Source organism: Lagopus leucura, unplaced genomic scaffold (genome assembly GCF_019238085.1).
Source record: "Lagopus leucura isolate 7727_CA_CO unplaced genomic scaffold, USGS_WTPT01 Super-Scaffold_100022, whole genome shotgun sequence".
NCBI classification, from domain to species: Eukaryota; Metazoa; Chordata; class Aves; order Galliformes; family Phasianidae; genus Lagopus; species Lagopus leucura.
This window is the reverse complement of record NW_024962275.1, coordinates 6,886,441-6,910,545: the sequence shown is the minus strand read 5'-3', so window position 1 is coordinate 6,910,545 and position 24,105 is coordinate 6,886,441. Positions and strand designations below refer to the sequence as shown.

Genomic DNA, 24,105 nt, shown 5'->3' with positions numbered 1-24,105 from the left:
ACCTACATCTCCTATCTCGGGACTGGAAGCCAGGATAACAGCATCCTAACACACCCCAGCACAGCAGCATCACCACCCAACACCACCACAGCACCATACCTGACAAATGAGGAGCTGGGACAATTTGGGCACCATGCAATCGAAAGCAAGCGCAGTTCTGTGCTCAGCACTCCCAGCAGCTCCGATATGCAGCTGCTGCGTCTGGCTTGGCCAAGCAGCAGCAGAACAGGAGTGCTGACAGCTCCACAGCTGCCTATCAAGTTTGTAACAGATCTCTGCAAAGAACCGATTTGTCAGTTTGGCAGCCAAACCAAAACCGAAAAGAAAAAAAAAATACTATCTCTAAATAAGCCACAATATTTCTCCTTCCACCACCTCTCTTTTTGCATTTGTTTTTCCATTTGCAATACAAGCAATGGGAAAGAAGTCAGGTTCCCACTGGCAGTCCTCCAAGTCACTGGATTTGGGGTGTCAGCAGGCAGTCACAACATGGGGAACCCAAACCCAATTCCCTTCTGTTTGGGGAGAGCAACCTCACATCCAATTCAATGGGTCGCGACACCTTCAGAATGATGTTTTTAAGAGGAGTGGAGATGTGGCACCGAGGGACATGGTCAGTGGGTGCAGTGGGGATGGGTTGGGTTGGAGTTGGTGATCTTAGAGCTGTTTTCCAACCTTAACAATTCTGTGGTTCTAATGGAGGGAGCAGCGACGGCATTCTGTATTCCTGAAAGCTACCGGTCAAAAGCACTGCCAGCTCTAGCTTGGAGTGGGAACAATGAAGTGAAGCCAGCTGAGGGCATCCTGAGAGCTCCCAGCAATGTTTGGGTCAAGGTCCTTCAAGGTGCTGGATCACAGGTAGCCCCACGAGCCACAAGACCAGGCGCTTCCACTTCTACAGACCCACGTACCAACCCCTCCTGACCCAAAAACAAAAGTCTATTTTTCAGGAAACACTTCTTCCCAACCCTGAAACCAGCACACTGTTCAGCAGCAGACTCCAGGCTTTGAACCACAGATTAAAGCAGACAAGCCCCCACCGTGCCATGGGATGGCTCCATGGGGCTGCTGCTGTGGGATGGCAATACCCCACTGCTGCTGTGGGGCTTCAGTGGGGCTGGGGCAAGGACAAGGTTACCCTGCTGCTGCCAGCCCCTTATTCAGCATCTCACTAATGACACTGCAGGCACAACGCTGCCAGCTGAACCTCATCGAGGGCTGTGCTCATTAGTGCTGCCTCCCAAGCACAGCACCGGTCGTTATCCCCAATTTCTGCACACATCTGAGCACTCAAAGGAAAAAAACTAAACAGCTCCTGACCATGCATGGGATCCGTAAGAGCCCACGCTCACAGTTTGGAGGGGATGCATGAACTCACTGTCATATCTCTTGTCACTGCAACGAGTCATCTCCTAATAATCCCTTCTCTCCTTTAATATAAATAGCTGTTTGCTGGAGCAAAGCAGAACCAAGAGGAGCTGCTCGCAGCCTTTGCCCTGCAAATCACGTCAGGTCTGCAGCTCACACTTCAGGACAGGAGCTGGTGCAGACTGCACAGTAAGGAAACGAACGCGGCCATCTCACCTGCAAAGAGATGAGAGCAGAGGGCCACTTACAGTGGTAAAAGTAAGGACAAAGAGAAGGCAATATCAGGGCTGTTTAACCACAGCTGTCTTCACACCAATACTTTAAAGCTCAGCACTGACAAGCATCTACCTGTCTAATTAAAATTGCAACAAAGGTCACATCGAGGAGCAGAAGCACTGCCTCAGCTTTGGGACAGATAGCACAACCCCTCCTACAGAGACAAGGAGGGAACAGTACAGAAGCATCACAAGAGAGGGTCCTGCTTATTTAAAGCCACGCTAACTCAGCTCAGAGGTGCAGTCACCCACGGCACAGGGCGATCTGCACTACTGCTCACGGGGCATGCACACTTCCCACACATCTCTGCAGCTTCCCAAATGGTCACAGCATCAGAAGCAGCATTGCCTGGAGCACAGCAGGGACCCAACGTGGTGCTGCCAGGACCTCACCACCACCACTCCCAACATTGCACCACACCACGGCGGCATGGGAAAAGCCCCAGGAGCAGCCAGAACCCTCTGAATTTCTTCCCTTTCCACGCACATCCCTTTGCATGGGGTGTTTAAACGGATCACAGAGAACATTTCTGGGGAGTTCTGAGATTCAGGCAATTTTTTGGATTTTAGCCTAGACTGGAGATAAGCCTGTTTCATGTTCAAAAGGTCTCTTCCAAAAGTAGAAACTTCAATTTAACATTCATTTCGCAATGTTAAGCAAAACCCAGCAGCGAAGCAATTCCTGACGAACGCCGGGTGCCATTTACCATACATTTATAAATATCTGAATGCTCCCCAGCCCTGAACCCCACCATGCAAGAAACCTGGCCATCACCACCCCTAGCACTGCCAGAACACCGCGAGCCTTCCAGCAGATTTGCTGCTCTGGGAGAGAAAGAAAAAAGCAAAAAAAAGCAAGAAAGATGCTCTCAAGCCCTTTTAGCTGCTGAACCCTTCAATATCCAAATGCGGGGAAGTTTCTTGGCCTCGAGCACTTGACATGAATATTATACTGCCTGTGTTTCGCCGGACACGCATTGTCACCCCGCTATCTACACGGCAGTTACAGCAGCGATACGCCGTCCATCAGCAGGAATGCAATAGTCTGCAGCAAGATTGCCTGTTATCAGAGCTTTCAAATACTTTTGGAACAAATTAAGGGCATTCCTGCACTAAAATAGAATGAGATACAGCGAGGGTTCAAAATGGGCAGCAATGGAAAAGCACTTGTAGTCTGTAGCTATTCAAGAACTCAAGCTATTCAGCGTTCAAGCCGGTCCTGCAGCAATGGCCACAGCTCTGTGGGGGAAACAAGGAGAAAATGGTCAGGCTGACCCACAGATCCAGCCCTGCCTGTGTTGGTGATGATGCTGCCTGCCCCAGGGATGGATGGCATCTGCTAACGATGCTCTGAATTTAAGAAAAAGCACATAGAGTAACTTTCTCCTTCTCTGCCCTTCCTCTGAGTCCCATAAGGCTGCAGCTTCATGTTTTCCTTGGAAATCAAAGTTACCAAACAAACCCCCCCCACTGCTCAGAACCCAAACGGCTCATGGCAATGGGACAGCCACCCACCCAGGACAGGTCAGGGAGGGATGTGGGACCCCAGCAGGGCTCCTTCCAATCGATTTGGTAATTCCATTTTTCCTCCGCCGTTCCTACAATCCTCACGCACAAACATTTTGAAGGTCTTCGGCTCTTATTACAATCAAACCTAAAAGCCAGAAGGCCTAAACGCACTTGGTTGGGAACCAAGACGATTCCCATAAAAGCAGATTATGCTGACATGATGAATATAAAATGAAACAGCAGATATTAAAGTTGGAGAATTGTTACTTCGTGCCTCCCGGCTGCCAGGCGCTCTGCCTCCCCCTCCTCCTCCTCCTCCTCCTCCTCCTCCTCCTCCTGGCTGTCTGGCTGATGGCACGAAGTGTGCTGATAGCCTTTTCACCCCTGCCTTCTCCAAGGCAGGCTGCCAGGCTTGAAATATTCAGCAGCTCCCCCCGCCAGCCCTTATGCAATGCTTCAGCGTTCATCGGTTATTCGGGAGGTTGCAGCCCTGCCTTATCTGCCACCAAGTTTCACAAAGCGTGTTTTGTATTTAATTGCCTTGTTCTCTGCTAATCCACCGCCACTGCCGACGTTTTGTTTCATCCTTGAAGGTCGTCATTAAAACAACCCACTCTGCTTAGAGCCCTTCGCCTCTGCTCCGTGCCCCAGGCCCAGCCCACAGCCCTCCCCATCCCCAGACCTGCTGGGTGCACCCACAGAAGCAGAAGATCCCCGGATCCCTCACCCTAATGCTCAGCACCACTCCTGCCTTCAGCCACGTGCTCTTCCCAGCTCGTGCTCTCCAAAGCCACCACTCACTGCCCAAGTGCTGGTTTACAGATTCTCTGGTTGCTAGCTACTACCACTTATGCTAATGAACCAAAATTATGCACAAAGTCATAAACAGAGATCTCCCCAGCGCCCTTGCCAGCACACGATTGCTCCCTGCAGAGCAGATTAGAGCAGACTTGCTCCAAAATGACTCCAGTAACGGGGCTTCCCCCTGCTCCCCAGGGGACAATTCTGCAGTCAAACAGGCCTTCACACTTCTTAGGGTTTGGGTCTTTTGTTAGCAACGCGCTGTTTTTTTTCCTCCTCAATCATTAGCTCACTTCATTATTTCTTCCCCTTTCCCTCTGCTCGATGTTAACATGTTCCTTTCCTTCTAAACCCGCTCCCCTCGCAGTACTCCCCAGGGCAACACACAAACACAGCTGCACGTCGTAAAAAAAAAAAGGAACAGAGAAGCTCAGAAGTTTAAGAAGGTTGACAAGCTCCCTCTGATCATCTCTTTTCAAAGCATGAGATGCTCTGCACCTGCAGGGAACTCCACGGGTGGCTCCGGCACAGCACGTCCCCAGGGCTGGACTGGGAGCTGCTGTGGATGCAGGAGGACAGCAGGGAGCCTTGGTCCTGAGGGAGCCCATGGGCAACAGCCTCAGCACTGTAAAAGCTCAAGTTCAGCATCTCCTCTGCTCTTCCTGATGCTGGATGGACCAAACAGCCAGAGCCCAGCACAAGGCGAGGTGGCTTTTGTTGCTTTGGGGCTGTCTAGAAGAAGAATGAGAAGCTGGGTTCGTGTATGTTCTGGAGAGCGGGCACCTCAAAGATTGCATAGGGATGGTAGTTAACTCATAGGCAGCTCTGACGGACAGCTGATAGATAACTGACAAACAGCTGACAGTCAGCTGAGCCACCACCAAGGATCCCCCAGCTGGAGCCCTCATGACCAGCACACCCCCAGTTTCTTAATTGCTGAAGGTCTGCACCCCAGCTTGTGGTCTTCAAGACGTACATTTACCAATAAAGCTCTCACGCTACAAACTCATGGGTACAGCAGAAACACACATGTGCAAAGGGCTCTCCAACACATTTCACCTTCAGGCCAGGGCTGTGCAATGAACACACACAGGTGCCACAGCCTAATGCTGCTCTCGCTGTCCCACTAACAGTGGATCTCTTCCAGTTGACATCAGGCACAGTGAACCCAACCAGAACATTGGGATTCTTCTCACTCTCCCACCAAATTAATTCATAAACATTCATGTGTGCACTGTGCCTTTCTTTCTAAAAAAGTGCATATTCCAGACAGACGCAATTATGGTGAGGCACAGCAGGAGGCCAGCAGCCTGCATCACCATGCAGACAGAGCTGAGGACCAAGAGATGACATGGGACAAGCGATGAGGACAGAGCCAGCCCCTTCCCACTGTGCACCCTAAGCCCCTCCTGGTGGCTCTGCAGCCCCCACGTCCCCTCTAACCTAAGGCTGCAGAGGCTGACGGAAGCCACGAGCAGGTATTGATCTGCCTTCACTGCCTGCAGATCACAATCAGCCTCCACGCTTAAGGAAGCTCCATGTACATTCCCCTTTCTTACAGTTGCTTTGATTGCAATTCAGTCCTTAGTCCATTACCCTTATTTATAATGCCAGGGCTTCAGCGCGGAGCCTCAGGCAGTCTAAAATTATTACAGGGCCCTTTTGACTTTCAATTCCCTTCCATTCAATTCCATTTTTATTTGTCAGCAGAGACTCCCACTGACCAGCCATGGAAGCCAACTGCACACAGGCAGATGGTACTGCTACGTGTTAAACCAGCCCTATGGAGACAGCTGGCACGTGGCTCAGCACAGCAGGGCACTGCTGCTTGGATGGGGAATGCTGAGCCCAGAAGGGAATCATGGAATCATTGAGGTTGGAAAAGATTACTAACATCACCAAGTCCAACTGCCAACACATTGCCACCATACCCAGCGCCAGAATAGCAGAGATGGAGAGATGCTGGGGGCAGCTTCCTCATCCAGTTGGCCAACATGGCCATCACCCACAAAAAGGCAAAGGAACACAACTTTAAGCGTCACAGCTGCTCCCGTGTGCCCTCCAGAGATGGAGGAAGCCCACAGGAGGGATGGTGTACAGATGTTGAGCTGCAGCCCTATGCCCTTTTTGCACCCCTACTCCCAATGGATTCACAACAACATCACAAGGACGCTTTGAGTTCTCACTGAGTGCCATACACAAAGCCAAGCAGATACTGCTGATAAATGGGAATAGCTGATAGTCTGAAGAGGCTTTTGCTATTTCAAAGGCACAAGCACCATTTCCTTTTTGATAACTCAACCATAAATCCCCATGAAAGAAACGGGTGCACATCTCTCCAATGGGGAAGCCTTCCTGCAGGTAACAAGCTCTCCAGCAGTGCCTCGTGACTGTGCTAAGGCTGGGTTATGCGAGACAAAAGGGACATGGAGGCTGGGAGTTCAGCTCTCTGCATGGAACTGCTAGACCAGGGCTGGATGCTCTGCCCCAAGCCAGGCAGTGCCCATGGCTGCAGCACACAGTCCACAGGGTTGGGGCAGCCTTGTATCCCCAAATTGCTCCTCCCTGCAAGCTGCCATGGGAGGGAAGGGCAGCAGAGCCTGCTGGGGTGACTCGAAGGGCATTGCAAAGCCAAGAGGCTCCACCAGAAAGCCGAGCATTGCAGCTGACTTACAGCATCCACACGTGTGCACAGTGCACCGCTGGAGCAACGGAGCAGCACTCCGGGGGCGAGCATCGCCCAGAGCTTGATTACAACTAGGCAAGATCTTTATAACCTCCATGCATTTTTAAACGTCTCTCTTTGGGAAACATACCTCTTAAAACGATAAGGTAAGATGATAGCTCACGGCGCTGCTCAGGCAGTGAAGCAAAGCAATTTTTACAGCACGGTTCCTCCCAGCGAGCGCTGGCACAGCTGGCAGCCAGTGAACTGCAGGAGCTGCCCATGGGCTGACAACACCGGGACAAAAGAGCAGCAAGCAAGGATGGGATCACCTGGAGCAGCAGCATGAGCAGCCTGGAAAAGACTGGGTTTGTCCTTGCCCGAAAAGCAAGAAGTATTTGATACAGGGCGGAACGTTTGCCAGAGCTCCTCCATGTACATTGTGATGGGGATCCCACTCAAACAGGATCCTGCCCCTGCTTTCAAGGCAGATTTCAAGCAAGGATTAGGGTTAGTTGAGCATCCTGGCCCTTCTCTGGGAGATGCTTCTGAGTTCTTGCTCCCTAGGTGCCCACGTACCAGGAAACATGGTGGCTGCTCACAAATCCCCTGCCAGGAATACATTGGCTGGTGGAAACAGAGCTATGAAAACTGCCACCTCTCCCCGAGCTGAGCTTGCTGAGATGAAGCAGACTGAGCTAAAAGAGCTAAAAGCACAGAGCAGCTGGAGGGCTCCGCAAGTGGCATCAGATGACAAGGAGGCATTAAAATCCAAAATAAAGTAAAATAAAAGCAAATGAATTTATTAAGACTTCTCAGAGCCTGTGGGTAAAATATTTTTTCCACATTTAGAAGTGGATAAATCAAAACAGAGGCGAAGCAATTTGTCAGAGCTTAAAAGCACCTAAGTGGCACAGACACATGCAGCCCACAGCAGCGATGCTCTCACAGTGACATGATTGCCACCCTGGGCTGGGCACAGCACAGCCCCTGCATACAGCATCGGACCTGTCTCGCAGCAAGCCTGCTGCAATGAAGAGAGCAGCCCACTCATTGGAAAGGCTGGTCCACATCCCCATTCACCTCAGATCCATTTCTCCCACCATCGCTGGACCATTAGATCCATAAGCAGCACGGTTGCATTTCTGTATCCCCATCTGCTGCCCTACAAGAGTCCTGGGGAAAGTCTTATGTCGCCGTCCCAAAAGGATCATCAATAATAAGCCAAAATGCAGAGCACTTCCAGCCCTGTTCTGCATACACAGAGGTCATGGGAGAGGCAGAGGGGGATGAATCCTTGCAGCCTCGTTAGAGGGAAGGAAACTGTTTCTGCAAATAATAATTGATTTCTAAATTTATCCCCTAATTAAATAGGTTCCCTGGATGAATCTGCATGCAGGCTGCAAGGTGATGATTTACAGCCCGGCTCCCTATGGGAACGCATCAATGCATGTTTGCAAATTGTCCCTCTTGCAGCCCCAGAGGTGGGTGATGGTTCGCCCACCCAGCACACAGGAGCTGGGCCCCCTCCTGCCATCTGAACTGAGCTCTCCCCACACAGGTTTATCAGCTGCACATCAGGGAAATGGGCATTTGTCACCTGTCTCATCACTGGACTCTGAAGGGATGCTCGGACCCAAGCAGTGCACAACGAAGCACCCCCCATCTATACAGAAGGGGTTTTTGGTGGGCAGCAGCCACATAGCTACAGCAGAACTGGGATTGTGCTGCCAGAACTCAGCACACAGCAATGATGAGAATGAGAAACGTTATCTCCAAAACACGTTCTTGCTTCCGACATCAATTCCACGGCTGTTCCTATCTGGTCGCTTTGACTTTTTCCTACAGTCACCATCAGCTAATAAAACCTCAAGAGACGGATCCTGGGATAAAACCAGGCTACAAGCTCCGCAAAAATTAAACACATTTATCACTCTTCTGCTGAGAGCTCTTTTGGAAGCCTGTGCGCGCCGATGCTCTCAGACAGGCATCAAAGGGCTCAGGACGTGAGAACACCGCGTCAGCTCCAACAGGCACCGAGCAGTGCTGGCCCATTCAAGCTGGGCTCATTAAGCACTGCTGCCCAGAATGGCTCTGCCAGCTCAGGGACACTGCTGGGCACGTGTGTGAGCAGGTGTGCATCCCAGGGCTTGCTCAGCACACGTCTGTGTGTGCCCTACAGGACGGTCAGAGCGCATCTTCTCTCCTGCTGCCCCAAATACCCTTCCAGACACGCAAGGAGCAATGTGGGACCCTGTCCATGTACAGAGCACAGAGCTGGCTCTAAAAAATCCCTTCCTGGGAAATGCCTGCACCCACGCACCACCTCCTGCCATCAGCAGCAGCAGCGCATCTCACCTCCTCTCCTTTCCTCTCGCCCCAGCACCATTTGGGCTCCTCAGCCCATTGGTGTCAATGTTTCAGGATGCACAGCCACAAATCGTCCTTCCCCACATCCCACATGTTGGGTTCCTTCTCTTGCCACCCAGTGCTCACAAGGACCAGCCAAAAACACAGCCTTTCTGGGATCATTAAGGTTGGAAAAGACCTTTAAGATCGCTGAGTCCAACTCCAACCCCCACCATACCCACTGACCACAACTCTCAGTGCCGCATCTCCACCGTTCTGCAACATCTTAAGGGATGGAGACCCCACCTCCTCTCAGGCAGTTGCTATTTGCTGTATAGCCACAATTCAATGAAATGCCAAAAGATGGCATTTCCTTCCCTGCCTGCTCCCCAAAAAGTGTTCAAAACTGGAGCATCTCCATGGTACTTTGGATTTATCAACACTTCTGGATGAAAAGTATCTCGTTAAGTGAGTTCTCAATCAAAACTCACAGCCACGGACGGAGCCGGGGCCCTAACCTACTTCTGCACTCAAATATAAAACAATCCATCAGGTGGCTAACTACTTTAGGAACTGCTTCCCTTCACCTCCCCACTTTGGTTCTATGTCACAAATTGCCTTTGAGAGCCTCAGATCTCTTCTAAAAGAAAACAATATTATTCACAGGATTTAAAAAGAAGAAAGAAAAAAAAAAAAAGAGATGCTGGAAAATGAATTAGTCCTCGTACAGCAGAGTTTGTGATATACAGCATCTGAATGAAGCCTGATCTGCAGATCGCAGTGCTAACATCTTCGCAATGCGTCACTAATTTCCTCTTCCAAACATTCCCTTTTTTGCTCACCTTGAGCATTTTTAAAGGCAAAGAAATTCCTTCAGGTACCAAAGCAAAGTCAGAATCCAGCTCTCCACCGCTTCCCAACTTGAGCACATTAAAACTCTGTTAAAAGCAGAGCAAGATGAGTCCTTGAGGCCCCGTTCCCCAAGGATGCGTGCACATAAAGCAAGGAAAATGTGTGGTTATTAGAGTTTAGCTTTATTGTTTTCATAAAACACACTGAAGATTGTGTTTATGATTCTGGAGAAAATAAAATCCTCTCTCCAATTGTTAAAATAATGAACATGGGATACTCCAGTGACTTCTAAACAATCAAACGCTTTGGACTTGCTTAGCACCCTCCACTCCACTCAGATTTTGGGAAAGTCTTTACAGGAATGGAAATAGGCAGGATAAGACCATTACAAGGCATTCCTTAAGGGACAGCTTTGCCAGTTGGTGTTGGGAATGGCAGGGCTGCCAGATGAACTGCACTGCTCAAGGAACCCCATCACTTCTGCTGCTGTCCCTCCAGCCTGCAGGAAGGACAACCCAAATGGCATCTTTAAATATTACAGAGGCGACATGAGGCTATGAATTATTGAATGGAGCTGTCTCTTTGATTTAGAGACACAATGACAGGAGAGGCAGATGGCACAGGAGCCGTGTCCCCACCACAGCTGCACCACGTGGGAGCCACCAAGGTCCTCACCCTGCGCCCACTGTCTCCCCACGGCCATCACTGCCTGGCACCACAGCGAGGAGCAAACTGCCTTGGAAGGAGCAGAAGGAAATGCATCTTCCATGCCCATCCACGTCGCTGCCAAAAATCCCATCCCCAAAAATCTGGGCTCAACCATGAACTCTTGGACATGGTTTACCTGGGCTGGGAGCAGGGAATGGAAAAAGCCATTGAAGATGCTGAGATGGGGATGCTGAGCTGCTAGCAGAGCCTCGAGTTCAGCTAGTTTTGCACACACTTTCTAGAAGGCATTACTGCCAGCTCTAAACCAACCTATTAGTATGAGCCTTTGGGGCTTGTAATAAAAACCAAGATGTTTTTTCCCGGAGCCAGGTTAGATAGAAGACATCTGAAAATTAAAGCAGCAACCTAAAAAAAGATTCCAATTCCATCCTTCCCGTTACATATATTTATTTGCAGGGTCCTTGGAGACAGAGGTCAGCTCTGGAGCACGGAGCTGCATTTATTCTCAGAACCAGCACAGCATGCAAAAGCACCACCTGCCCCTCAGACCCACCCTGCTGCTGAATGGCCTCATTCCATGGCACACAACAGGGCAGGGCTGGGCCTCGTCTGCTTACAAAGAACCACCAAACGCAAAACACACGGCTGGATCTTCAAGTTGAAGGCAACACCAGGCACCTAAACTAATGCCACAGTCTCAGGTTCAGGTTGGACGTTAGGAGACGTTTCTTCTCCAGAACAGTGGTGATGCAGTGGCACAGCTGCCCAGGGAATGCTGGAATCACCATCCCTGGAAGTGTTTCAGAACATGGGCATGGTGGGATGGTTTTGGGTTGGATTTGGGGATCTTCAGAGGACTTTTCCGGCCTTAATGATTCTATGATTCTCTGCACGTTGTGCCCCAACAACAATTCCTAAAATCAGTGAAAGTGGAGTCATTTCCAGTCACCCTTTTCTATCTCCTGCAAACTTCTGGGTGCAAAACAACGCACTGGAAGATCCGAACTTTATGAACCAAAGTTATTCCACTTGGAAAAAGCTGAACATCAAGTTCTTCTGCAAGAGATTTGCCACCGTTGGCTGCCCTTCATCATCACATCACACCCAATGGAGCCACCTGTGTTAAGATGCTCTTTTAACAGCAGCAATGACAACTGGTGCCTACCCAGGGAAGCATGCAGGAGTCCTGCCAGGTCCAGCTCTGCCCTTGCAGCACGCAGCCTCCCACAGCTCGACTCAGGAATCCTCTATTTGGCTCTGGATATTAATGGAAAGAAATCTCTGGATCCATTTGAAATGAATTATACTCCAGTAATTGCAGCTGCTCTAGGGCAGCATTAGGTCAAACTGCCCTCTTTCTGTGCTGCGTCTCCACCACCAGCTATGATGAATGCGACTCATTTGCAGCAACGGCGTTGCTTCCAGCTCCAAGTGGACCCACTTGAGCACAGGCTCTCCCTAACTTGATGCTGCCCCACCAGCACTCCCTGCCCTGGAACAGCTCATGCTATGCAAACACAAATGCAGCAGGCTCCTCCTGGGCATCGTCCTGCAGTCACCCCCACTGTTGCTCTCTGCAGTCAGTGCTTGATTGCTTAAGAAATCTGTGTTACTCTCCACCCAAAAAGGACCTTCCCAGCCCAAAACAGCAATTCTCCCCCTCCCTGCTATTCAAATTCTCTGTTAATTATTAAGATAGGGTGGGATTCAAGGGACTAATTACCACTGTGAAGTTACTCTCATGAAGGCTGATAAGGGAAGTAATTAGGATGGACAAGCATGGATTACAGAGCTCTAAATCTCTCTCTCTCTTGTCAAGATAAAGCTGCTGTCCAACCTCAAAACTGACAAACGAGGCCATTGGCAGTCATGGGACTGACAACAGGGAAATGGAGGTTGCCACATAACCCCAGTACTCCTTCATGCCCCATGCTTCCCCAAGTCACCACGCCAACACCCTTCCCCCCATGCATGCTGCACTTCTGGCTGCTTGGCATCAAATCATAGAGGCTGGAAAAGCCCTCTAAGATGAGATGAGTCCAACCCATCTCCACCATGCCCTGTGACACGTCCCCCAGTGCCACATCTCCACAGTTCTGAGCACCTCCAGGGATGGCGACCCCACCACCTCACTGGGCAGCCTGCTCAGTGCCTGACCACCTTTTTGGAGAAGAAATTTTCCATGAGGGTAAAGATCACATTTCATAGAGCCACGGCGTGGCACTGCCTGGAGGATGTGGTAGCTGGAAGTGAAAACCCCGGGCTTGGAAATCCCAAGAGGACCAACCCCACGCACATCTCCAGCCACCTCCATCTCAGCTGTTCATCCATAAGGAAGAAGCAGGACCAGGGACACGGACTCACCCACAACTTCAGCAAGGACCATCCTACATGACCTCACATGAACCATTTCAAGCTTCACAACCAACACACCATACCTGCACACCCCTCCAACCCTCTGCAGTTGTGCAACACACTGCCACAGCCACCAGAATAAACAGCAGCTCCCACTGCCACATCCCCCACATAGATCCTAACACCCACAGGTTACTTTCCTCCAACAATTTCAGGCACTCAGCACTAGAGCATTTATAACTAATACATATTCTAATGTCCCTGTTCACCTGAGACATTCAAAACTTTCCTGGCTCATTTGTCAGATTACTATTTTTTTTATTATTTTAAAATACCTTCTTCCCCTCAGGCCAGTCAAATCAGTCCAGTTAATTTTAATTTCCATGGACATGGAAAGTCATTTCAAGGTCACTTTTTGGTTACTTTCCAGTTTTAAGACTTAAGGATTTTTGCAGGATTTGCAATCGAGGCTTCTGATTAGCTGCTCCACATGGAAAGGAAAAGGAACCGGCTGAGGAGAGACAGTGATGAAGCACCCCATTGACACCCAGGTAATTAAGGAGAAACAAACATGTTTGTTGGCTGAAACAAGGGGGAAAATCATGCAAAGCACTTTATTCTAACAAGGACGGAGGGGGGAGGAAAGAAAAAGCAGCAGCTAATAGGTTTCCACTGGAAGGACACGCTTTGCTCAAGCCAAAGTCTTTCCAGACTACTTGCATTTTAGAGGGAAGGCTGACAAGTGCCATATGGAGACTCTTGTCACTCCTCATCAGAAAGAGAGCCAAAGAAATAAACCTGCCTCATGGCAAAACACAACCTTTGGGATGCCCAAGACAGGCAGACTGACAGAGCCCCATCTTGAAGGGGAACAAAAAAACCCCCAAATATGACACACGGGCTCAGAACAAAGGCACTATGGATATTTGTCTCCTCCCTTAATGCCCAGGACATGAGTTCTATGATGGCAGCCCAGCGACACGGTGCTACCTCCCTCAGGGTCCCACTTACATCAGGAACCTCAGCACCTCCTTCCCAAAGCAAGCACAGTGCTGGCACATCAACGCACACCCAAAATGTGTTCATTAAATGCTTTTAATATCATGGCAGCAGACAGTAATACAATCAAGTCTGAGCCATGCATCTCCCCGTGTCCGCAGGGACCGCGGGTACAAGCCTGGTTTTGTTTCCTTCCCAGGGAGTGATGGAGATACAGGACGCACAGCTCTGCTCATAGCCGCTCTCCAGGGGCAGCCCATGGTAATTAGTCTGCGTGTGTCACAGGCACTTTTGGTTTCCAGCCCTGCTCGGAATGCTTGGCACAAATACTCACACTGCCGAGCAGAGAAATCCCAGCCCAACGTGCGCCCCAAGCTCTCACCACACAGCCTCGTCCCTGCAGTTATTTGCTGCCTAAAAAGCACCTCGTTCCAGGCTGGCACTCCTTTCCCCATGAGCAAACACCTTCCAGAAAACAGATGAAGAAGTATCCCTGTGGTCCCACGCCCATCACACACGTTCGGATGACTCCTCCATACCTGAGCATCTATTTTGCTGGTGAAGCAGCACTAGAAAATCCCTCTACTTGCTTTGGCCAGAATCACACAACCACCGAGGTTAGAAAAGACCTCTAAGATCACCCAGTCCAACCCCAACTCACCCCACCGTGCCCACTGACCACATCCCTCAGTGCCACATCTCCACGTGAGATGAACACCTTCATGGCTGGTGACCCCACTGCTCCCTGTGCAGCTGTGCCACTGCATCACTGCTCTTCCTGAGAAATGTTTCCTGATATCCAACCTGAGCCTCTCCTGGCACAACTTAAGGCCATCACCTCCCACCCCTTCACTGGACATGCTCCAGTGCCTTCCTTGGTCCCAAACTGAACACAGTACCTGAGGTGCAGCTTCAACTACATTGAGATGCAGAAACCCATTATGACCATGACCCATAATGGCCCCATTACGAGGCCAACAAAGCCCTAACACCACCAGGACTCTCCCAGGATGGAGCTCTCCTTACTCACATCCAGTGTCCCATCACCCCACAGTCCTACCATCACCACTGCACCAAGGAACATGGGATGAGAGCTGGGAGGAGGATGAGGAACAGCAGTCCAGGATTGCAGCATCCTTACTTTTAGCTCTATAGACTCAGACTGCTTCCGAGCAGCTTGAGCACAGCACCCCAGTGCCACTCAGCCTCCATCCAGCAGTAAGTCCATTGCCCTCATGCTGCAGGGAACCTTGCAAACCCACTACTTGCACACATCCAGTTGCACGGCTCAAGTCCTGGCAAGATGCTAATCCTGCAATAGCACAGCTGAAGTCAGGGCTGTTTTCCTGCTGACTGTGAAATCGAGAGAAAAAGGAGGAAAGAAAAAAAAAAAAAAGAAGAGGAACGTATTGCCACATACATCTGTCCAAATATAGCACAACCAAAGGCAGATTGGACATCAGGGCACAGCCATGTGATTAAATCATTTTTCTGTTTGCTGAAAGCATTGAGGGTAAAAAAAAAAAAAAACAACCACTTAAAATGTTTCGCTGTCAACTTAATGTTCATTTGACAATTAGTTCAGAAACAAGGAGTGCTTGAGAAGAAAAGCTAGCTCGAAGAAAAGTACCATTAAATCAGCGTTGGACAAAAATACTTTTTAAAAAAATAAGATGTTTGAGTCAGAAAAATCTCTGCATTTTGCAAGAAGAGCACAAAGACAGCTTGGGACATTACCAGGCGAATGCAGAGAGCTAAAGGGGAAGGCAGCAGTTGGCATGGGGAGGTGGGGGGGGTTCCCTTTTTGAGGAGCCTGGTGCCTGACCCCAGCAGTGAGCACACCCCACGCTCAGCCCCATAACCACAGGCAACCCCACACGGCTCCCTACACGTAAAGCAATCTGCAGTCAGCTTCCTGCATGGTGTTCAGTGACCATTGTCAGCATCCCCTGCTCTGCCTTCAGCTACGTAGGATGGACAGAATAACTTCCATGAGGTGAATGGAGGCTGTGGGGTCACAGCATCCCTCCCTGCACTGCTGCGTGAGCAAAGGCACTGCACACAGAGCACAGGGTGGGGAAGGGGAGCAGCAGGGAGATAAGTGCTCGCTTCTGCACACGGTACAGGAAAGGATTAGATACTTACAAATATTTTATCCGAGCTAAAGTAATTGCACCACTTGTTCTTATGAGTCAGAGCTATTTATTTTCATGCTTCAGGGCATCAGTTGATCACACCAGCTGAGGTCAGGCAGAAATTCCCATTGCTCCTGCAAGTGTTTTGCATATTGCAGGGATGTGTGTTCTCACCAGCACTGCAGCTTGGATGCCCAATCTGGGCCCCTTCTTTCCTCATGCCAGGCTCCTTAAACCCCTCAACACACCACAGCAACATCACTGTGCTCCCCAGCAATAAAGGAGGTTGTGACAAAGTGGGGGTCAGCCTCTGCTCCCAGGCCACAATTGAACAATCTGCTCTCAGCAATTGGACAAGAGGGGGGACAGCCTTGAGTCGTACCAGGAGAGGTACAGGATGAATACTAGGAAATATTTCTTCTCCAAAAGAGTGGTAACGCATTGGCACAGCTGCCCAGGGAGTGGTAGAGTCACCATTCTGGAGGTGTTCCACAACCACAGAGATGTGGCACTGAGGGATGCAGTCAGCGGGCAAGGTGGGATGGGGTTGGATCTTAGTGGTCTTTTCCAACTTATGATAAGAGCACAGGGATGGGAAGAGGCAGGAATAGGCAGCAGGATGCAAGAACACAGCTGGAGGCGTTGGAGCAGGGAGAGATGCATCCAGCCCTGCTCCCTCCCAGGGCCAACAGCAGGAGGCCTGTGGGCAGCTCCGCTAATTCAGGAGCATTTAACAAGGATCTCAGAAAGAGACACCCACCAAACTCTGCTCCCAGCCTGCCTGGATGCTGCCTGCCTGAGCCATGTCAGTGAGTACAGTGCTGCAGCACTTTAATTAAAGACAATTCCTGTTCCAGTCCCAGGGTTTGACTCACTGCCCCCTCCCCTTCCCACATCCCCTCACTCGGTCATCTCAGAGGGGAAGCCATGCAGATAAGGAGGAGTTGGAACAATTAGCTGTAATGATAACACGGACGCTGCTTCCATGCAGATGTCTGAGCACTTCTTCAAGGGCAGGAGTGCAAAAACTGCTTGCTCTCTCAGCTTTGACATTTCACATGTCATCAGAAAGCAGCGGGATCGTTTTTCAGGAGCTTGCTTTTGTTTGTTTTGCAGATGAACAATGTCATTCCATCCTCTCCCAAGCTCCCAGCCAGCCTCCCCCTCCTGCTCAATGCAGGAAGGTGAAACCCTACGGCTTGAGGCCCCAAAACGCAGCTTTCACCCCCAGATCTGCAGCTCAGCTCACCCAGCAAAGTCACTTCACCTCTCATCCTCCCGCCTGTCACCGGGGATCACATTCTTTTTTCCTGACATGCTTTGTTATTCAAAGATGGAAGATTCTGTAAATGCTGAATTATTATCATCAAATTACAACACTCAGAACATTGCCTCCCTTTGGGATTCGTGCTGCAGGAGGAGAGAGCACAGCACAGCGCTGGGAGCAGAGATGTGCCACATTCAGCTCCCTCGGAGGGATGCTGCAGCACTCTCTCTCCTTCTCAGCTGTCCTGGAAGAGTCTCTCTCTGACAGGTCTTCTGTTGGAGAAGGATTGAACTATATTTGAAAGGTAATTTCGGAGCAAATGGTAACAGAGGTGTCAAAGTTGTCACGGGGAGAGTTTTGGAATTTCCTTTCCATTTCAGGGAGTGGGGTGAAATCAAGACGTTCGGCACCTCGTGGCTTTCAGCACGCAATGGATCCCACACACCTCCCTGCAGGCTGCACCCCTGCATGAGAGCCAGCCCCCAGAAATTCTCACCTATTGGGTTCTCTCCTATTTTCAGAAATTAGAACGGGGCAGATTGCAGACAACGCATGGGCAGCAGGACACCCGGTACAGCAGAAGCCATCATGTAGTCCTCTCAGCCCTATGCTGATTGCCAGCATTAATGGGGCATCAAGGCTTCCAGCACCTTGCTTTGGGGTACATCTCCCCAGAAAAATGCCAGCACTCACACTGTTGTGGCTTCTTAAAGTCACAGCTCATCAACACACAGCCGGCAGCACAGGAGCGACTGAAGGAGGGCCTGCTCCCATCCCTCAAGACATCAACCCCAAAAACCCTTCAGCAAATCCCTGCCTCTCCCTGGGAGCTCTGACAGCAGGTGATACAAGGCCTTGCACGTAATTGCAGTGGGGAGAGGGGAAAAAAAAAAACCTCACAGTGTTCCAAGTGATGAAGGACCCCAGTCACAAGTCACATTATTGATGTCTCTTCTCTAGAGATTGTTAAGAGTTCGCCTGGGGGTTGGTTGGTATTGCGCAGCTCAGGGCTGCAGCAGGCACAGAAATGAGAGCTATGGGTGAGCCACGCTCCCACAACAGGTTGGGACAGGAAGGTGGAATGGGGAGTGGGACTGATTTGACCTTTAAGGGTCCCTTCCAACTCAAACGAGTCTTATGATTGCCAAAGACTCTTTATCTTGCCAAGATCACCGCTGGGCATCTCAAGCAGATGGGAGAATGCTTAGAAACAAAACTCCCACAGTCTTACAAGCTCCAGGGTTAAACCTGCTGGGAATGCCATGCGACTTGCTAGTTGACTCACATCTAAAAACACCATCAGGGCTTTCCCATGCTCTCTGTGGTCTTTGAGGGCTTCCCCTACAGACAGCGGGATGCCACAGGGCAGCCATGCTATGAGGTGCCATGGGAAGGGCTCTCACCTTAGCACTGGGGAGAAGAAGAGCAAGGCAGAAGGTATGGAGCTCCTCCAGAGGGCGAGCAGAGATTAAATATTTATAGATTTTAATGCATTGATTTGTTAAGTCGGGAAACAGTCCTTTTAAGAGTTGCAAGTTGCCTTTCAAGGCAGCTCTTCATCAGACTGCAGCAGAGAGGAGCTCAGCACAAAGACCCAACAAAGGAAGGAGCAGGGATGGAGCCGGGCACTTGCAGGGCCATGGAAGAGATTTATGTCTCTTTCTAATTAACTTTCTTCTGTCAGAGACTTATTTTCAGGCAGTACTTTCGCAGGAGAAAATTAAGTGATGCTGCTGAAGAAGAAGCAAAACTACAGTGTTTGGTGCCATGAAACAGAGACTCCACATCCCTTCCGAAATCAGCACGAGGTGATGGAGGGGAGCTGCTGCCCGTGCTGCATCTGCAGCCCTATCCCAGCCCCCACAAAACACAACAGTGCAGAATCAGCCAAACGATGCCCAACAAAACCTCTTGGAATCCAGACATGGAAAACAATATCTCCAAGTAAAATTACCCTTTTAATTCTAATCCAGCCAGCCCAAGGGTACAAACGGAGCATTCACCCCTTTCCTTCCCCCGTTTCTTCAGTGGAAATATACAGCCTGAGTGGCAAACAGTGAGGAAATCTTTGTTCATTCCTCTCTGGCTGGCAAGCATTGAACAATCCCAACGCTGCCCATACAACATCCCATAGTCCATTGACTCCATTAGCTTACTTATCAATATGAGATTAATTATTGCAGTTCACCAGGATATTTAGGTATTCCTGGTATGCTCCAGCTGCTGCATTCTGAAGAGCTGAGATGCTCTGCTTTGCTTCACTGCATTTGCCAGTCCTCGTGGTCACTGCCAGCTTTTAAGACACAACCCAATGTCTCTTCTGGGCTCGCCAGCAGAATGGCAAATAAAACTCATTTCAGGAGAACCTGCTGATGCTTCCTTTGGAAACCTGTGCGTTTTCCTGCATCAGAAGCCAGGAGCAAAGCTTGGATCCCACAGCACAGCCATGAGCTCCAGCCCACCCTGGGGACAGCGAGGGACAGAGGCAAGAGGTTGCTGTCATCTCTTTGTAAGAAATGTCCTTGGACTTTGGGTTGTCACTGCCAAATTTTAACAGAAAAAAAAGGAAGGGGGGGGAGAGAGAATAAAGAGGAAGGAACACGCAAACATGGGGAATACAAACTTGCACACATTTTGTTCCCAAATCCTCCAGATGTGACTCACTTTGCTCTATTGTGACAAACTGAAACGCCTCTGAGGAGTTCATTTCACGTCTCATCCATTCTCTGAATAATGGGAAAATCCCTCTTTGTTTCTCTAAGATATCAGCACACACTATGCACCACGTATACCCAATTCCATTAGACATAATGGAACGAGATTGTCCCAGAAGTTGTTTTCAATTGCTTGAGTGCATCCTTCATTTAGAGAAACAAGGATATATGAGCTCCTCCACCCGGACTGGCTCATGGCCGTGATCTGAAGCTGGATTTGGGGCCACGTGCTTCCTGATGAGGCTCTGGAATGGGATGAGGGCTGGTTCTTCCCTCATCTGGAAGCCATCCTTGGGGAAACCCCAGTGGGAGCAGCATCACCCATGCATGCAGCTGAGGATGCTGCAGCATGCAACGAGGTGCAGAGGGGATGCTGCAGGGATGCCTGTGCTTCCCCAGCCTCTACCCTGTTTCCCAGCTCGGTCAGGAGCTCCCCAGGCACACGTGTCATCCTGCAGCCCATAATCACCAGCTGTACAGCAGGAAGGCTGGGGAGCCTGCAGAGACCTCAATGCCTAACAAAATCCTGCTTATCTGCCGAGGAAAACGGATCCCTGAGGAAAGCACGTTCTAGCTGGCTGCCTGCAATTTACTCTGACTTCTTGGGACAAAGGAAAGTTTGAAAGCCTCGGGGACAAAGCAGCCTATAGACAGCCGATAACACGGCTGTGAGAGCTGAGCCCATGCCCAGCAGCCCCTGCTGGGGCTGGTTGTGGGGAGGAGGATCACAGAGATGAGCTCCACCTTTGGCTTTCCGGCTGACTGCCACTTTCATGCAGCCCTTCTTTCCAAAGGGAGGGATCACAGCAAAGCCAACAGCCCCTGAAGCCTACAGGATGCTCTTCAGCACACGCTTGCTCAGAGCCTTTGCAGCACAGGTCCTTCACTGCAAAGGAATTTCCACCCTGCCCTTCACACCATGGACCTCAGGCATCTCTTTGCTTAACAAGTCGGAGATTTCCCCCTTGGAAAAAAAGCATGCATGCCAAGTACAGCTAGAGCAACAAAAAAAAAAAAAAACAAAGCTCAAAGCACAGCACCAAGCTGTTCTTTGTTGAATATTTCTTTTCAGATTTACCACCCCAAACCCTACAGGGAGAAGAAGAGCAGATCCTGACAGCAGCCAGACCACAGCTAAGCAGAGCAAGGCTGCAAAAAGCTGCAGGCACGGGGCTGCAGGAGGAGAGCAAGGCTGTGTGCAGCCTCAGGGCAGCCCCACATCCCTCTCTACACCCTACTGTGCTGGAACTGCCTCCTGCCCAGCCTTCCCCCGCTATGGGCATGGCACAGGGCTCAGCATCACTTCCCCACTGCCTGCATGTCCCAAAACCTATCCCCAACTCCAATCCAGCCTGCAGATGGATGAGCTAAGGGCCACAGTGAATCATACTTTTTCCCTCAAGTTGGCACCCAGCCCTCCTTCTATAGCTTCTCCTGGCTCGGCTTCAACAGCAATAGGTTTTATTATTATGCCTTGCTGCCCTAATTCTCTCCACACTCAATTTTCCATTGACTTGCTGACCCTCAGTGCATCGGCTCGCTCTGGGCAGACAGCATTGGTCCCCAGCCCATGGCAGGGACCTCAGCATTTGGATTTGGGGCAGAGGAGCAAAAACATCTCAGGAGAGAGGGAGCAGGCTGGAAGGAACAGGAGGAGCACAACTGGAGGCAGCTGCCTGCTGGGCAAAACATGGAGATGGAGAATGGCTCGTGATTACAATCTGGAGGGCTTCTATGCACTGAAAGGGAACTGATTCAATTGTGCCACAACTCCTGAAAGCTGTCAGCAATCAGGCGTGCTCCTAAATGAACAATCATCAGAGGTGGTGAGCACGGCAAGGTACAGCCATGGGGCTCACTGCAGCTGTGCTTTCCTTCTGCAGCAGCATGGCTGGGGAAAGGGGCCAGCACCCAGGGGGACAGGTTTGGCAGCGGGTGCCCCTCAACTGCAGCACTCACACACCTTCCCAATTCTGAAGGCTGGACCAACCTACTGCACTGGACTCACCTGCTGCAATATGCATTGACTCAAAGTACAATTCACTTCCACCTTATGAGCCAGGTCCTTCCCAGTGTCCAGGATACTTCACAGCAATACTTCCCAACCCAAACACCACAGGCTCCATCCTCCCCCTTCCATTCACAGAGCTCCCATCGACCCAATCAAAGTTGATTTTTTTTAAGCTCTACAGAACTACCACTTAAGGACAGGCAGACCGGTGAAGCTTGCTGAAATCACCACATGCCCGCTATAGGTAGAAGCCATCCCATTATCCAAGGAGATTGTAATTACCTCATTTGCCTATTTAAAGGATACTGTGACAATGTTTAAGTTGGAATGCTTTAGTTATTTGCTAAAAATTATGTGCTAGCAATCAAGTGAGAATTTAAGCTGTAATACAGTCACAGCAATATTGCCAGTAATTTGTGTAACCAATAACAATTACTTGCAATGGATTAACCAACATGTTTAAATACGCTTTTATACACACACACACGTATATAAAGGTATAAACTTTTCCTTCAGTGGTCAGAGCTGTTGTTCCTAGAACAGAACGACACTCCTAGAACGGCCAGAGCACATCAGATCATGAAAGCAACAGCTCTGGTCTAAACAATATAAAACATTAACCCTCACTCTTGATTCTGACCTCTCTAAACTCCAGTTTTCCAAGTGGATGCAGAAGGTGATGTCCCCATCAGCTGAGAGCAAACCATCCCAGCAGGGAGAGCTTACCTCAAGGAGACAAATGAGCAGCTCTGCCAGAAAGGGGCTACTCTGAACCACAGAAGAGCAGGTGATGGCCGCAGTCACACAGCATGGCCCCATCCAGCAGCAGCCAGCTAATTTGTGCTTCATTTTCAGCCTGAATTTAGCTAATTGCAGCTCCAGCTGCAGCACAGACTCATGCACTCAGAGAGTGGTGATGCACTGGAACAGGTTGCCCAAGGAGGCTGTGGATGCCCCATTCCTGCAGGCATTCAAGGCCAGGCTGGATGTGGTTCTGGGCAGCCTGGGCTGCTGGTTGGTGACCCTGCAGGGGGTTGAAACTAGATGATCATTGTGGTCCTTTCCAACCCAGGCCATTCTATGATTCAACCTGCTGGGTTGAATCAAGAGCTGAGGCTGCAGGGCTTTGCTCTGAGCAGCCTTATTTCCCCTCCACATACAGAGAGGTGGCCAAGTGATGCTGTCTTCCACATCAGGGAAAGGCCACAGGTGTGTGCCTGGAGAATGAGCCTCATCCACAGCACGGGAAAGAACAAAACTCCCAGCACAAAGCCAGGCTCAACCCTTCACCAGCTTTGTTGCCCTGACACACTGCACATCCCTTCCCCTGCACACCCATGGACTCAACAGCTAAATATCAGCCTGCAGGAGAGAAAGATGCAGCCGGGATCAGTCAATGCAGAGGTAACACAGCACAACCTGAGCAGGTCGGGGCAGCACCACTTCCATAAGGGACGGCAGAGGAGAGGCACCAAGCAGCCTGGTGATATGGGCTGCCAAGGAAAGGCTTCAGAACAGAGGAAGACGATGTAGAGGGTCTAATTTCAACGGATTTTCAGAGAGCTTATGATAAAAATGCTTCAGGAAAGATTAAGGAAAATAAATGTCCGCCCTGTAAGGGGCACAGCCAGGCACGGATTATAGCCAGTTAAGACCAAAGGAAACAAACAGAGTGCTTGCTAAGCCAAGCAGAGGGCAGCAGGGCCATCTGCATTCAAGGGAGGATGGAGCACGGCAGGGCTGAGAACATCTTGCATTGGGTGGGGAGCGCTGTGCACAAATAACATCCCAGATAACCCCACAAATCAGTGAGGATGAATTGCACCCCATGCACTGTCCTTGGAACTGTGGTGCCACTGGAACCCAGGACTGCATCCAGCTGGAAAAGCAGGGAGAAGCCAGAGGGAGAACCACCAAACCCACCAACCAAGCCCCAGCACGCCCAATGACCAATGACTCTGAACACCTCCAGGGATGGTGACTGATGCTCCATCCCAACAAGGAGGAGATGCATGGCCAGCACGGACTGTCTGTGCACACTGCATGGGAAAGCCCCATCAAATGGGATTTCTCCCCATCGGGGGTTTTTCCTCCGGCACAAATGTATTTAAAAAGAAGATAAAGCATCTCCGGTTT

The 24,105-nt window shown here is 50.2% G+C and overlaps 1 protein-coding gene across 3 annotated transcripts in view; it reads right to left on the bottom strand.

The window, feature by feature from the left end:
- ASTN2 (astrotactin 2) overlaps positions 1-24,105 on the bottom strand; it is a 257,021-nt gene that overhangs the window by 220,165 nt on the left and 12,751 nt on the right. The window contains exon 1 of one of the 3 annotated variants that reach the window (XM_042878918.1): positions 3,880-3,948. The exons of 1 other annotated variant lie outside the window; for it this stretch is intronic. The gene's annotated coding sequence lies outside the window, so the exon portion shown is untranslated. Of the gene's footprint in view, positions 1-99; positions 137-3,879; positions 3,949-24,105 lie in introns of those variants that run through there. One more of the 3 variants, XM_042878917.1, reaches the window with a different exon arrangement.